This window comes from Carassius carassius, chromosome 7, assembly GCF_963082965.1.
Source record: "Carassius carassius chromosome 7, fCarCar2.1, whole genome shotgun sequence".
Taxonomy (NCBI): domain Eukaryota; kingdom Metazoa; phylum Chordata; class Actinopteri; order Cypriniformes; family Cyprinidae; genus Carassius; species Carassius carassius.
In genome coordinates, this window is record NC_081761.1 from 36,481,226 (window position 1) to 36,496,223 (window position 14,998).

At 38.4% G+C, this 14,998-nt stretch overlaps 2 protein-coding genes across 3 annotated transcripts in view; both read right to left on the reverse strand.

The window, feature by feature from the left end:
* LOC132144102 (adhesion G protein-coupled receptor E3-like) overlaps positions 1–9,455 on the reverse strand; it is a 150,580-nt gene extending 141,125 nt beyond the window's left edge. For both annotated transcript variants that reach the window (XR_009434318.1, XM_059554852.1), the window contains exon 1: positions 9,364–9,455. The gene's annotated coding sequence lies outside the window, so the exon portion shown is untranslated. The remainder of the gene's footprint in view (positions 1–9,363) is intronic.
* LOC132144128 (adhesion G protein-coupled receptor E3-like) overlaps positions 1–14,998 on the reverse strand; it is a 99,132-nt gene that overhangs the window by 81,343 nt on the left and 2,791 nt on the right. The gene's annotated exons all lie outside the window — the stretch shown is intronic.

Below are 14,998 nucleotides of genomic sequence, written 5' to 3' on the forward strand. Positions count from 1 at the left end.
ATGCACAGACACTATTTAATTGAACGGAGATGACATAACTGAATTCAATGATGAACTGCCTTTAACTATCATTTTTTCATTATTGACACTGTTTTCCTAATGAATGTTGTTCAGTTGCTTTGACGCAATGTATTTTGTTTAAAGAGCTATATAAATAAAGGTGACTTTGACTTTGACTTCAGTGCGTACTCTATCACAATCCAGACCGGGTTTACTTGTCTGATTGTTGGATTGCATTAGATTCTGAGGAATATAATGACAATTATATCACTTCAATGTGTACTTTATCACAATTCAGACCGTGTTTACTTGTCTGATTGTTGGATTGCATTATATTCTGAGGAATATAATGACATATATTTAACTTGTGAAGTTGAATGTACTGGAGGGAGTGCTGAGCGGGAGCAGCCCCCTCCGCATGCAAACAGAGCATTGCCGCCCGTGTTCCCCGTTCGCTGCTTTCAGTTATTTCCTGAAAGACCCATCTCTTTAACCTGGCATACACATAACATACTAATATGCTTTTATTATCCAAATCCGTTAAAGGATTTTTAGGCTGCATTAATTAGGTAAACCGGAACCGGATACACTTCCCATAACACCCTATGTACTTGCTACATCATTAGAAGAATGACATCTACGCTAATATTTGTCTGTTTCTCTCTTGTTCCGAGGTCACCGTGGCCACCAGATCCAGTCTGTGTCCAGATCAGAGGGTCACTGCAGTCACCCGGATCCAGTACGTATCCAGACCAGATGGTGGATCAGCACCTAGAAAGGACCTCTACATCCCTTAAAGACAGCGGAGACCAGGACAATTAGAGCCCCAGATACAGATCCCCTGTAAAGACCTTGTCTCAAAGGAGCACCAGGACAAGACCACAGGAAACAGATGATTCTTCTGCACAATCTGACTTTGCTGCAGCCTGGAATTGAACTACTGGTTTCGTCTGGTCAGAGGAGAACTGCCCCCCCAACTGAGCCTGGTTTCTCCCAAGGTTTTTTTTCTCCATTTTGTCACCGATGGAGTTTCGGTTCCTTGCCGCTGTCACATCTGGCTTGCTTAGTTGGGGACACTTCATCTACAGCAATATCGTTGACTTGATTGCAAATAAATGCACAGACACTATTTAATTGAACGGAGATGACATAACTGAATTCAATGATGAACTGCCTTTAACTATCATTTTTTCATTATTGACACTGTTTTCCTAATGAATGTTGTTCAGTTGCTTTGACGCAATGTATTTTGTTTAAAGAGCTATATAAATAAAGGTGACTTTGACTTTGACTTTGACTTCAGTGTGTACTCTATCACAATCCAGACCGGGTTTACTTGTCTGATTGTTGGATTGCATTAGATTCTGAGGAATATAATGACAATTATATCACTTCAATGTGTACTTTATCACAATCCAGACGGTGTTTACTTGTCTGATTGTTGCATTGCATTATATTCTGAGGAATATAATGACATATATTTAACTTGTGAAGTTGAATGTACTGGAGGGAGTGCTGGGCGGGAGCAGCCCCCTCCGCATGCAAACAGAGCATTGCCGCCCGTGTTCCCCGTTCGCTGCTTTCAGTTATTTCCGCCAGTGAGCGTAGCGGAGCCGAGACGCTCGCCGCCCCTTCGGGGGTCTCTTACACCAGAGGTCAGTCTCGAGAGACTGATTCCCTTAGTAGATTATTTAGCAGCGTGGAAACTACTGCCAAATGTATCTCAGTGGGTCCTGCATATGGTAGCACATGTTACAGCATTCAGTTTGGCTATCCACCGCCGATATTCAACAGGGTTACACTGGAACTAGTTGGCCCCCAACAGGCTCTGGTTATGGAACAAGAAGTGAATACACTATTAAGGAAGGAGGCCATCGAGGTGGCCCCTCCCCAAGACAGGGAGTCTGGGTTTTGCAGCCGGTATTTCATAGTTCCAAAGAAGGATGGGGGGTTGCATCCGATCTTAGGTTTACGTCAGCTGAACCACTCAGTTATGTCACTGAAGTTCAAAATGCTCACCATCAAGCAGGTTGTAGCTCAAATCAGATCTGGGGACTGGTTTGTCACAATAGATCTCAAAGATGCATCTCCATCCTTCCACAACACAGGAAGTTTCTGAGGTTCGCTTTCGGGGACAAAGCTTACCAATATCAAGTACTTCCCTCTGGCCTTGCACTCTCACCCCGCACGTTCAGGAAATGTGTAGATGCATCTCTAGTTCCTTTGCGTATGAAGGGCACCCACATTCTGAATTATATCAACGATTGGTTGATTCTAGCTCCATCAGAGCACATGGCTGTTTGACATTGAGATGTCGTTCTTGCTCACATGGGGGAGCTGGGTTTGAGACTAAACACCAAGAAACACCAGTGCTTCGAGCATTGAAATATTTCCTCCCAGACTTGAGAGGTCACCATGTGTTGGTGTGCACCAACAACACATCGGCGGTCTTTTATATCAGTCACCAGAGAGATCTGTGTTTGCGCCCCTTGTACAAACTGGCACACCAGATCCTTTTGTGGTCCCAGGATAAACTCCTCTCGTTCGGAGCAGTGTATATTCACAGGAGATTTACTGTGGGAGCAGACATACTGTCGACACAAGGGCCAAGGCCCAGGGGGCTTCACCCCGAGGTGGTGAATTAGATATGGAGAGTTTTTGGACCTCTTTGCGATCCAAGAGATATCGCAGTGTCCCCTCTGGTTCTTTCTAGCTCATCCAGCTCCTCTGGGACCGGACGCTATGGTACAGACCAGACTGAGGCTTTCTCTGTAAGCCTTTCCCCCTATTGCTCTGCTCCTGGAAGTTCTGGCAAGAGTACGCCGGGACGGGGTCTGTCTTCTATTAGTAGCCCTGTTCTAGCCGGGCCGAGTATGGCTCTCAGATCTGATCTCTCTCCTCGACGGCTCTTAATGGGAGATTCCGATCAGGACAGATCTACTCTCTGAGGTGCAGGGCAACATAACCCCCCCCCCCCCCCCCATCCCCCGTAGGGGGCACAACTCATAACATCCAGTCTCTCAACCAAGGTTGTTGAGACCATCCTCCAATGTACGCCCTGAGGTGGAAACTCTTCACCTCTTGGTGCAAAGAGCGCCAGCTTGACCCTGTTAACTGCCCAGTTGGTACAGTTCTGGAGTTTCTACAAGCCAGGCTCTCTGCAGGGTTAACCCACTCCACCTTAAAGGCTTACGTGGTGGCCATTGTAGCTTACCATGTCCCTTCCTGTGATCAGTCAATGGATAGACACCCCATAGTGACACATTTCCTTTATGTAGCAATGAGGCTGAGGCCTCTAGCACAGTCCCGTTCCCTCCCTGGGACTTGGTTGTGGTTTTAGAGGTGTAAGCTCCATTCGAGCCAATTCATTATATTTCAGATAGACATCTGATCCTTTAACCTGTAGGCCACTTCGGTGGCCCCTACCTACCTAGACTTTGTGCCCGGCATGGCCAAAGCACTCTTATACCCTCGAGCAGGTTCTCTCTGTCACACCACAATCAATAGTACTGCAGGCCTTCTGCTCTCCTCCTCCCTTCTGGGAGTCCGACTACAATAAGCTAATTGTATGTATCCAGCTCGAGTGCTGGACACATATGTCCAACACATATGTCCACAGAGCTGCCCTGTGGACAAAGACAGACCAACGGCCTGTGTGCCGTGGTCCCCCCAGAGTGGGATATTTCCTGCAACTAAGCAGAACCTTAGTTGTAGCATAGTTGAAGCTATCTACGTTACCTATGGGTCCTCTGTTCTTCCCAGCCGTTGGGAGCCAAGGCTCACTCTACATGGGGTATGGCGGCCTCTAAGGCCTTTTCAGCAGGTGTGTCCCTCTTGGACATCTGCAACGCTGCGGGATGGTCCATTCCTCCACTTTCATCAGATTTCACAATATAGATATGCAAGCCACTCCTGGCTCTTCTGTTCTCTCGCCTTAGCTGTGCTTTTTTTTTTGGTTGCTGTAATTGTGATATAGAAGTTAAACAAGCCAATAAAGAATAATATCAGTTAGTGATGTCCGTTTCGTGAACGAATCGTTCAATTTAACCGGTTCTTCTTAGTATACCTGTTGAACCAGTTCGCCAAATCGAACTGAATCGTTCCGAGCCAGATGACGAACGAACACGCCCACTGCAGGAGCAGTTCTCGTTCTCGAGTCAAGAACTGGTTGCATCGGTTTTCGGATCACCAGTACACTGAACCGAAAACCGTTTCTTTCGGACGCATCCGATTTGAGAACCGATGAACTGATAATATTGCGCATGCGTGTAATTTTTTAAGTATTTTGTTAGACATTGGAAAGTGTGATAAATTGAGTTTGAGTTTGTAGTAAACAGAACATGAACACGAGCAGAGCAGCTGATGATACTGAACTGCAGCACGTGCCGGTTAGAGCGATTATCGTTCTCGAGTCAAGAACCGGTTGCTGGATCACCAGTACACTGAACCGAAAACCGTTTCTTTCGGACGCGTCCGATTTGAGAACCCATGAACTGATAATATTGTGCATGCGTGTAATTTTTTAAGTATTTTGTTAGACATTGGAAAGTGTGATAAGCTACTGAACAGCTGATGATACTGAATTGCAGCACGTGCCGGTTAGAGCGATTATCGTTCTCGAGTCAAGAACCGGTTACTGGATCACCAGTACACTGAACCGAAAACCGTTTCTTTCGGACGCGTCCGATTTGAGAACCAATGAACTGATAATATTGCGCATGCGTGTAATTTTTTAAGTATTTTGTTAGACATTGGAAAGTGTGATAAATTGAGTTTGAGTTTGTAGTAAACAGAACATGAACACGAGCAGAGCAGCTGATGATACTGAACTGCAGCACGTGCCGGTTAGAGTGATTATCGTTCTCGAGTCAAGAACCGGTTGCTGGATCACCAGTACACTGAACCGAAAACCGTTTCTTTCGGACGCGTCCGATTTGAGAACCCATGAACTGATAATATTGCGCATGCGTGTAATTTTTTAAGTATTTTGTTAGACATTGGAAAGTGTGATAAGATACTGAACAGCTGATGATACTGAACTGCAGCACGTGCCGGTTAGAGCGATTATCGTTCTCGAGTCAAGAACCAGTTACTGGATCACCAGTACACTGAACCGAAAACCGTTTCTTTCGGACGCGTCCGATTTGAGAACCGATGAACTGATAATATTGCCCATGCGTGTAATTTTTTAAGTATTTTGTTAGACATTGGAAAGTGTGATAAATTGAGTTTGAGTTTGAGTTTGTAGTAAACAGAACATGAACACGAGCAGAGCAGCTGATGATACTGAACTGCAGCACGTGCCGGTTAGAGCGATTATCGTTCTCGAGTCAAGAACCGGTTGCATCGGTTTTCGGATCATCAGTACACTGAACTGAAAACCGTTTCTTTCGGACGCGTCTGATTCGAGAACCGAGGAGCTGATGATACTGTGCATGCGTGATGCATCGTAACGCCGACTGACTCACTGCGCGTCTGAACCGAACTGGTTCTTCTGGTGACTGATTCTGAACTGATTCTGTGCTAATGTTATGAGCGTGGGTAAACCGAGGTCTTAAATGAAGGGCAATCTGGCGAAACGTAAGTTCATTTAATAACAAATACATCGCAATGGATTATGTATAGTAAGTGGATTATGGTTTCTGCTGCTGACACCTAATTTATTTACTTTATATCTTCAAGACTTAAATCCTCGTATGCACATTATTGCTGTTACTGTATTTGGGTGCGTTTTTGCAAAATAGTAAACGTTTCATGATGAGGTTTTTGACTGACTAAAGTTGATTACTGACTTTATATATTTGAATGTTTGATAGACGTGACGTCATTACGTTGAGCGTAAAAGAACCGGTGAAACTGTTTTTTCAACCGGTTTATTGAATCGAACGGTCCGAAAGAACCAGTTCGCAGAAAAGAATTGAACTTCCCATCACTAATATCAGGTGGTGTGACAATATAGAGTTGATTGTGTCTTATCAACAACAGGTGCCCTGTAGTTGTACAGTATAAGGTCTGGTATTTACAGCATAAGCAGAGAAAATCTTAGAAGCATTTCTGTTCAAAACAGTTGTTAAAAATGAAATCATTTTTCATTTAGGCACACAGATATCAAGAATCAGCCTTAGAACCTCAACAATGGTGACCATCAAAAAAGCATGTTCCACTGCATTCTGGGTGCCACCAATCAAAACTAATTTATGATTGCCCCGAGTGCTCTCATAGACTTCCATTCAAAGATCATTTTTTTCAAACTGCAGGCACTGCAATGCAATCTCAATGAGTTCCGAGAGGACTAGCACTAACATGTTTTTGTCATCATGCATAAACTTAACTTGTGCAAGGATTGGTGGGAGCAGTGACAATCCAATAATATTTAAAAACTATTTAGAATTTTAACAACAAGAAAAAAGGAAAATGACTTTAATCTCTCTATCAAATGTGATAACCCTGATGCCAACTCAAATTCACTTGTCAGTTGAACTTGATCAACATCATGGCCAAAGTTTCCTCACTTGAATTCTATTGTGTCATGGAAAGAAATATTATTCAGTTATTGTAGAAATAAGGATAAATTGGCAATTAAAGAATTAGGAACACCAAGACCAAATTTATACATCAAAGAAGTAACTACAAAGGCCGAGAAGTCATATAAACAGGGATTTTCAAGGACGCGGTAAAAGCAGAAAAACTGGCTAGCGGGCTGCGAAAGAGTTAACACTTTATTCTGCTACCCCTGCATTTTGTTCCATCCTAAGAGCGTGATTGACATCTCATGGACAACTACAGGTGTAATGTGATGTAAGTAAGCGGTATAATGTAAGTGAGCAATGTAATCCCACATAGCAACATTGTGTCGGCCCAGATCCAGCCCACATCTGGCACACGTGGAAAGATGATCTGGCCCACATGCAGCGTGGAATGATGGCACTTGGGCGGACCGCTCCTGTTAGCCAGATTTGAGCCACAAGCAGGCTATAGCAATGCCACATGTCAGCCAAGAGTAAAGAAATTAACCAGAACTGGACCTTATCTGAGCCACAAAATCTGTGTATAATAAATATGAAGTAGAATCACTGAAGGAAAGAAGAGAACAGAAAAAGAGATAAGCAGAAACACAAGAACTACAACTGACTTCAGCCACCTTAGATGAAATCAATTGAAGATAAAAGAAGACATTAAATCTCTGGAGATCTCACCAGAGGAAGATTAAACACTTCCACAAACTGCATTACCAGCTTCACTTATTATTAACCAGACTGAATTTATTTCTGTTAGACATCTACAAAATTTTTGCACCCACTTTATATTAAGTGGCCTTAACTTCTATGTACTTACATTTTAATTAATAATTTAGTACAATGTACTTATTGTGTACATACATGTTTTTACATTGTACTTATATTTAAAAAAAACTACATGTAATTACATCTGTATTTAATTTCCGTAATTACATTTATAATTACACTGTTGACCCATACTTTACACCTTAACCCAACCTTAAACCTACCCATACCTCCAACCCTCTCCCTAACCTTACCCCTATCCCACCTCAATAGCAGCAAAAGTGTTTTACAATACAATATGAACACAATAAGTACATTGTACTTATTTTTTTATGTAAGTACATAGTAGTTAAGGCCACCTAATATAAAGTGGGACCAAAGTTTTTATTGAGAATTAACAGGTTTAACTCGAATGTGTCTCACCATAACGGTGATTAGTGTTTCCATTAGTTGCGCTCTTAACTCTTATTCTATCTTTTGTCTTTTTTGGCTGCTGTGACGGTGCATTTGTTAAACACATTTGTGGCGTCAAAGAAAGTTAAAGAGAATAGAGGTCAGGTGATGGCGGTTATCTGTGTTGATGATTTTATAATCCTCATGAAACAGCAATCCTCATGTTTGTTAAAAGATTTTAACTGATTGCTATAATACTGCTGGACCTCATGTGGCAGAAACAAAGGGTTTGTAATACAAATGTATCATTGGAACAACATAATTGTTAGATTAAACAAAAACATCAATGAACCAGTGTACTTCATGATGATTATAAAACCATCAACAGATAACGGCAGTCACTTGATATCATGTCACTCTAGCTTTCTTTGAAGCTGCAAATGTGTTTAACAAACACACCATCACAGCAGCCAAAAAAAAGACAAAGTATATGATAAGAGTTAAGAGCCCAACTAATGAAAACACTAATCACTGTTATGGTGAAACACATTAGAGTTAAACCTCTGTTAATTCTCAATAAAAACTTTTGTACATGTCTAACAGAAATAAAGTCAGTCTGGTTAGTAATAAGTGAAGCCGGTTAAAGCTGTTTGTGGAGTTGTTTAATCCTCCTCTGCCAAGATCTTGAGAGATTTAATGTCTTCTTTTATCTTTAGTTGATTTTATCTAAGGTTGTGGCTGAAGTCAGTTGTAGTTCTTGTGTTTCTGCTCTTCTCTTTTTCTGTTCTTTTGTTTCCTTCAGTGATTCTGCTTGTTAACAGGCTTATTAAGGCTCAAATTATTTGATATTTAATATACACAGATTTTGTGGCTCAGATAAGGTCCAGTTCTGGTTAATTTCTTTACTCTTGGCTGACATGTGGCATTGCTATGGCCTGCTTGTGGCTCAATTCTGGCAAACAGGAGCGGTCCGCCCAAGTGCCATCATTCCACGCTGCATGTGGACCAGATCATCTTTCCACGGGTGCCAGATGTGGGCCGACACAATGTTGCTATGTGGGATATAAGTGAGCAATGTAAGTAAGAAGTATAATGTAGTGATGCCGACATGCATGTCCCACTTTTATGAAATTATTTGGCCCATGCTGCAAATAAAGTAAAATTGATTTACCCACCCCAACCCGACCCACAGGTTATGAGACGACCCGCGCATCACTAGTGTAATGTAAGTAAGCAATGTAATACAAATGAGCTGTGTAATACAAATTAGCTATGCAATATAAGTAAGTTGTGTAGAAATGTATGTGACTTCAATTATTTCTTATTAAACTGAAATTGAAGTATAAAGTTTTTTGCAAAACCACATCCGGGCTTCAGTCTTCAACACGCATATAGAAACATAAGGAGAGCAAGAAATTGATTGTTAGAGTCAGTTTATTTTTAATTAATACTGTAGTGGTTCAGTTTATTTTACATATTTAACTAACCGTTAATTTATCATTTGAATGGGTGAGCTATCATCATTAATCATGAAAACATTTGCCCCCCCCCCCCCCCCCCCGCAACTGTAATTAATGTATTGTTTTAGCCAAAGCTTAGGCGATTGTCATATATTTAATTCTCAGTCAGTACTTAAAATTCAAACTCACATTTTTCTAAATCAAAACAGAAAATTAATAATACTTACTTTTTAATACAATGAACACCATTATGGAATCTGGCAGTCCACTGTGTTCAATATTTATTCAGAAACCAGATCAGGCATAGATTTCCTGAAATTAAAAAAAATATATATAAAAAATAAACTTTTTAATTAAATTAGCCATGATGAGGAGAGCAATGAATGTAGTCACATTTGTTAGGTTTTTACACTGTCAGTTTAACCAAAATGTGTGACAGGATTGAAATTACTATCATAATTTAGATAAACAGTATCCTTCTAGATTTCAGAAAAAGTTAAGTCTGTTCGTTGCTTTCCCATCATTAAAAAGCATTTAATCATGAGCCAACCGTTCCCATGTTTAGGATCCCAACAAAGATATCGAATACAGATGAAAAATGTACCAACCAATCCTGGATTGCGAGATTTAAACATTGCCTCGCAGATTTGCTTTTAGAAGCCTACACTGTAAAACCCGACAAGTAACTTAACTTAACCGTTTGAGTAAACTGATTGCCTTGACTAGTTTCCCCTGTGAAAAAGAAGCGCACTTAAGTATACTTTTATAAAGTGTACTTATTGCAGAAATAATATATTTTAAAAGAACACAAATAAATGCAAAATGTTATTTTCGCCTCTTAAGTACATTGTATTTGTAATTAATTTCAAATGTATAACATTTTAAAGTTATATTAAATGCAATAATTTGAACTTTTGAGTGATTTTTTTGAACAACTTAAGTGGGACTTAAGTGGCACTTTTTAGTACATCTTTATATGTACAATTATATGTTGCTGATTGCTTCTAGTGTCTAAAATATACTTTAAGTGTACTATTAATGTATTGTTAACAATACACTTAAGTGTTAATTTAATGTAATGTTTTTGACCACATAAATGCATGTTATTTGTAATAAATTTCTATTACAATTTAAAATTACATTAATTATGTACTTCTGAATAAGCAATTAATGTGAACTAAATATCATATCTCTGGCAATGAAGTTGAAATGTAGTAAAAAAAATAACCTCTTAACCTAGTTACAATGCAAAAACACAAAAAGGTAAAACCTCAACATTTATTGACAAAATCTCGAAAACAAATACACAAAAATGCTTTTTGCTGATGCACAAGAAAAACCTAACACTTATACAGTTACAAGACTTCAACTCAATTATTAGAAAGAGTCTGGAGAACAATGGTAATTTCACCATCATGGAAAAGTGAAGTGAAGTGAAGTGAAGTGACATTCAGCCAAGTATGGTGACCCATACTCAGAATTTGTGCTCTGCATTTAATCCATCCGAAATGCACACACACAGAGCAGTGAACACACACACACACTGTGAGCACACACCCGGAGCAGTGGGCAGCCATTTATGCTGCGGCGCCCGGGGAGCAGTTGGGGGTTCGATGCCTTGCTCAAGGGCACCTAAGTCGTGGTATTGAAGGTGGAGAGAGAACTGTACATGCACTCCCCCCACCCACAATTCCTGCCAGCCCGGGACTCGAACTCACAACCTTTCGATTGGGAGTCCGACTCTCTAACCATTAGGCCACGACTTCCAAAAAACATCATTCTGTAACGTGTAAAAATGTTTCCTCATCTGGGACCTAAAAATGTCCACAAGGTCAAAATTGACTAGTATTACTATACGTATGGAATAATTTGAAAATAAAAAATAAATGAAAGAAAAATATCTCTCCATGTACAACAAATGAGACATTATTGTAAACCATTACCAAAGTGGGCTACTTGTACCCCTGGTTTCACAGACAAGGCTTAAGACCAGCCCAATACTAAAATGTAATTCTGAGCTGTTTCAACTGATAGAAACTTGCACTGACTAATCTTTAAAAATGCAAGTGTCTTTGTTTTGTCTCAAGATGCACACCAGTAATGTTTTTTTCTAAGGCATGTCAAGGAAAATTACTTAAATGGCCTTACTGAACTATGATCCTGGCTAAGTCTAAGCCCTGTCTGTGAAACCAGGCCATTAGTTCTCAAACCGTTACTAGCACCTACATTAAACAGGACCGAAAGTTTTCTTCTAAAATCTTAATCCAGCAATAGTGAATGCAAGTTTGACTAAATTAATTAATTAATTTAAAAAAAGAACTCCAAGTGAACTTGCTGGGACGTGCTGTCTGTCAAATGTCCCAGAAGCTCTCCATCAGCACTAAACTTCACATGTCATGAAGCTGCACACCATCTCTCCACAGTCTGTGAAAAATGATCCAGAGGCAGGAAAGTCCAAAAGAATTCCTTGAGGAAAGAAAGAATAACAATTGTTATAAAACATATCCAGCCATTATAAATGGTTCAGTTGACTGAAAGCAATAGACACACTTGGTCTAAACTTTATATACACCTTGTAGTAAATGTTAATAATTTAAGCAGTAAGAGGGTAGAGAGGTAGAATAATAAAAAAGGCAATTATTGCCCTGATGAAGCAGTATATTCTTCAAGGTGTGTGTAAACCTTTGACCACATCTGCATCACCTAAGAGCTGAATTAACGTTACCTCAATCATCAGGGCAACATGTTGGTAAATACTGGGAGATGTTCCTTCAGATTTCCCATAAACAGCAGAATTCCTGATCACACCATCTTTATTGACACTGGGCTTTAAAAATATATTACATTTTTACAAACATTCATTATTCCTACTTTACAGGGAATAAAACATAACTCTACCAATTACCAAAAATAAGTAAATATCCCATTTATTTTATTTATTTTTAATAAAAATAACAAATAAATTAATCTTGCCTTGTAAGCTTCTCTCACACATCTTCATGAATGATGTTCCTGTATGTACCACGGCTGGCACAGAAAAGCTACTGTCCTCATCCTTTGGTTTGTTACCTGTAAAATATATGATGATTAGAGGCGGTCTGTAAATGCACAGTTGGGAATATATTACTTGCAAATGGAAAAGATTCAAAGTAGTTCAAATCCGCAGGTATAGACTTAATATAGCACTTTTAGCTTGTGAGCAGGGTGAGCGGACTAGGCAACAATTCGTTAAAAACTTGTAACATCACCTCTTCAGTACTGGTCTGTGTCTCCACATTGTATCTCCAGTAACAAAACTGTACTGATCCTGCAAAATGAATAACTCCAGATAAATAGAAACATATTAAATTACAAGCACAATCAGTGCAATCAAATGCAAAAAGAAAAAGAAAAAGAAAAAACAGAATTATTTCTAGACTGACAGGTGACTGATATATTTAATATTACTATTAATATTAATATCGATTATGTACATTAAATAACTACAAGATCAGATCTCTGAATTTTGTTCACTAGCAGTAATTAAATTTTAAATCGTTCAGTTCAAATAAAATATTGTATTTTCAGCTGCCAATATTTTTAGTCCACACACGCCATCACATTCCAATATCAGAATTCAGTCAGAGATTAATTCAACCTCCTGAGTTCATATAGCAAGAACTGCCGCATCATGGTGAAAGCCACATGAACGGCAAGATTAAGGATGAAGAAATCGTATATGAAGATATACTTACTTGATGTGTCGTCTACAGCACATAATGTCTCATGTAATCATCCAAACGTGGCGCTCCGTTGTCCTCTTCTTGCTTGTTCCTCACACACACATTGCAGTTACACAAACATGACGCACGGCACATTTTTCAAAATCTGCAGAAGTAGTGCGCCGTCGTGACGTAATATTTTGGTGCATGCGCATTAAACAAAAGAGACACTGTGGTTACCTATTATTTTAAGCTTTCCATTTCTACTCAAGTTCAAGTTGTTCTAATTCATTGGTTAGACTCATTCACATAACTAAAAGTCATTTTTACAGTGCAGTTTAGCCTATATTAGAAACCAAATGTAGGCTATTTGAATCCAACTTTTGCTTGCAATTAATGCACTTAAATGTGTGTTTAAGTGACTTAGAACAACATGATGTTGAAAGTATTCTGTACACAGAAGAAAATTATGGTACTATTACATACAAATGCAGTACTTTCAGAAAATATTATGTGGAAAATGTAATTTATTGAATTCATAGAGCAGGAGCTGGTGATTAAAATTTCAACAATTCAAAGTTTTATTGGAGTATACTGTATAAGAAAGTGTATTGAAGTTTATTTTTATTAATTGCATTAATGCACCTAGTATATATCATAGACATATTTAAAATACGTTAACATGTAATTTTGGAGAACACACTTAAGTTGAAATTAAAATCATAAAAATGTAATGTAAAAATAATGTGAAAATGTAAAATCATTATTTTACATGTGTCCTTAGTATATTGATAAATCTATACAAATAAGTGTACTTATTTAAAATACAATAAAAATCATAATTATGTAAAATGTAAGTTTAAGTAATACTTAATTAGACATTATCATAAAGTGCATTTTTATAAAGTGTAAAGTATGTTAAGACCTATTGTCATTAAAGTGTAATCTCTTTAAGTACACTTAAGTGGCCTTTAATTTAAATTATATGATATTATCTGCAAATGCACTTAAAAAAAAAAAAGAATACTTTTAAGATTGGCAGTACACAAGTACACTTTTAACACAATTAAGCACACTTATTTTTCACAAGGGTTGTGTTGAAAGGAATGACTCGTTTCCTCTGGTGAAATCAGCTGCTGAGTTCATGGGTGGAGCAAAAATAAGGCAGGACTTTTCATTTCTGACTCTGGACTTTACACCTGTGTCTGTAATATTATCTACTTTTTTTTTTTTTTTTTTTTTCACTCTTTTTACCACCAGGTGGTATTGTGAGCAAATGAAGCCTCCAGAAATTAACCCTTATGTAAACCACTTCACTGAAAAACTTAAAGCTTCATGAAGCTTCATTTCGCCATCACTTTTCTTTAAGGATGTTTTGTGTGGAATTTTCACTTTTGAGAAGCAATATGGAAATGTTTACTTTCTCTGCAACTTAATTATTTTGCTTGCAAAATATTTTATCCACATATGTAAGGTTATGAAAGTCACGCCCCACTTCTCTTACTTTCTAGAAGATATTAAAATTTATATAAAATCTTGATCTACCTCCTGTAACAAAAAGGCAACTAAAACTTTGAATGTATGCTCACTTTTTGATATTTTTGTATAATTTATATCTTCTTTTTTTATTCTATCTTACTATCATCTTATGTTTTGAGGGAAGAGGAAGATTTTGGTTGTGTAATCTGTTTTCCTATTTATTTTTTATTTTAGCTTATTGTAATTTTTTTTTCTACTCTGTCTTTTTTGTTTTGTAATTGTTTGGTCATCCTTGAACCCCTGGCTCTTTTACTTGGCATATGTTCTGTCATACTTGTATTTTTGAATGAATGTTTCATAAAAAAAAAAAAAAAAAAAAAAAAAATCTCGCCATCACTATTTACCACTAATCACAGAAACAGCTTTACTTACTAGACACGCATGACAATCGCATTCGATTAATCGTGCAGCCCTAAAAAAACATGTAAGTTTTAATACTTTGCAATTAAGTGATTAACTAAGTGCTGATTGATCATTAGTGATGAACAGCTGCTGTTAACAAACAGATTTTCTTTATATTGACTGATTATGGCAGAATCACTGGCTCTTTGAATGGCTTTCATTGTAATCAACAGAACTAATTATATAACACCTGTTTAGCCAAACTTTGGACACTGAGCAG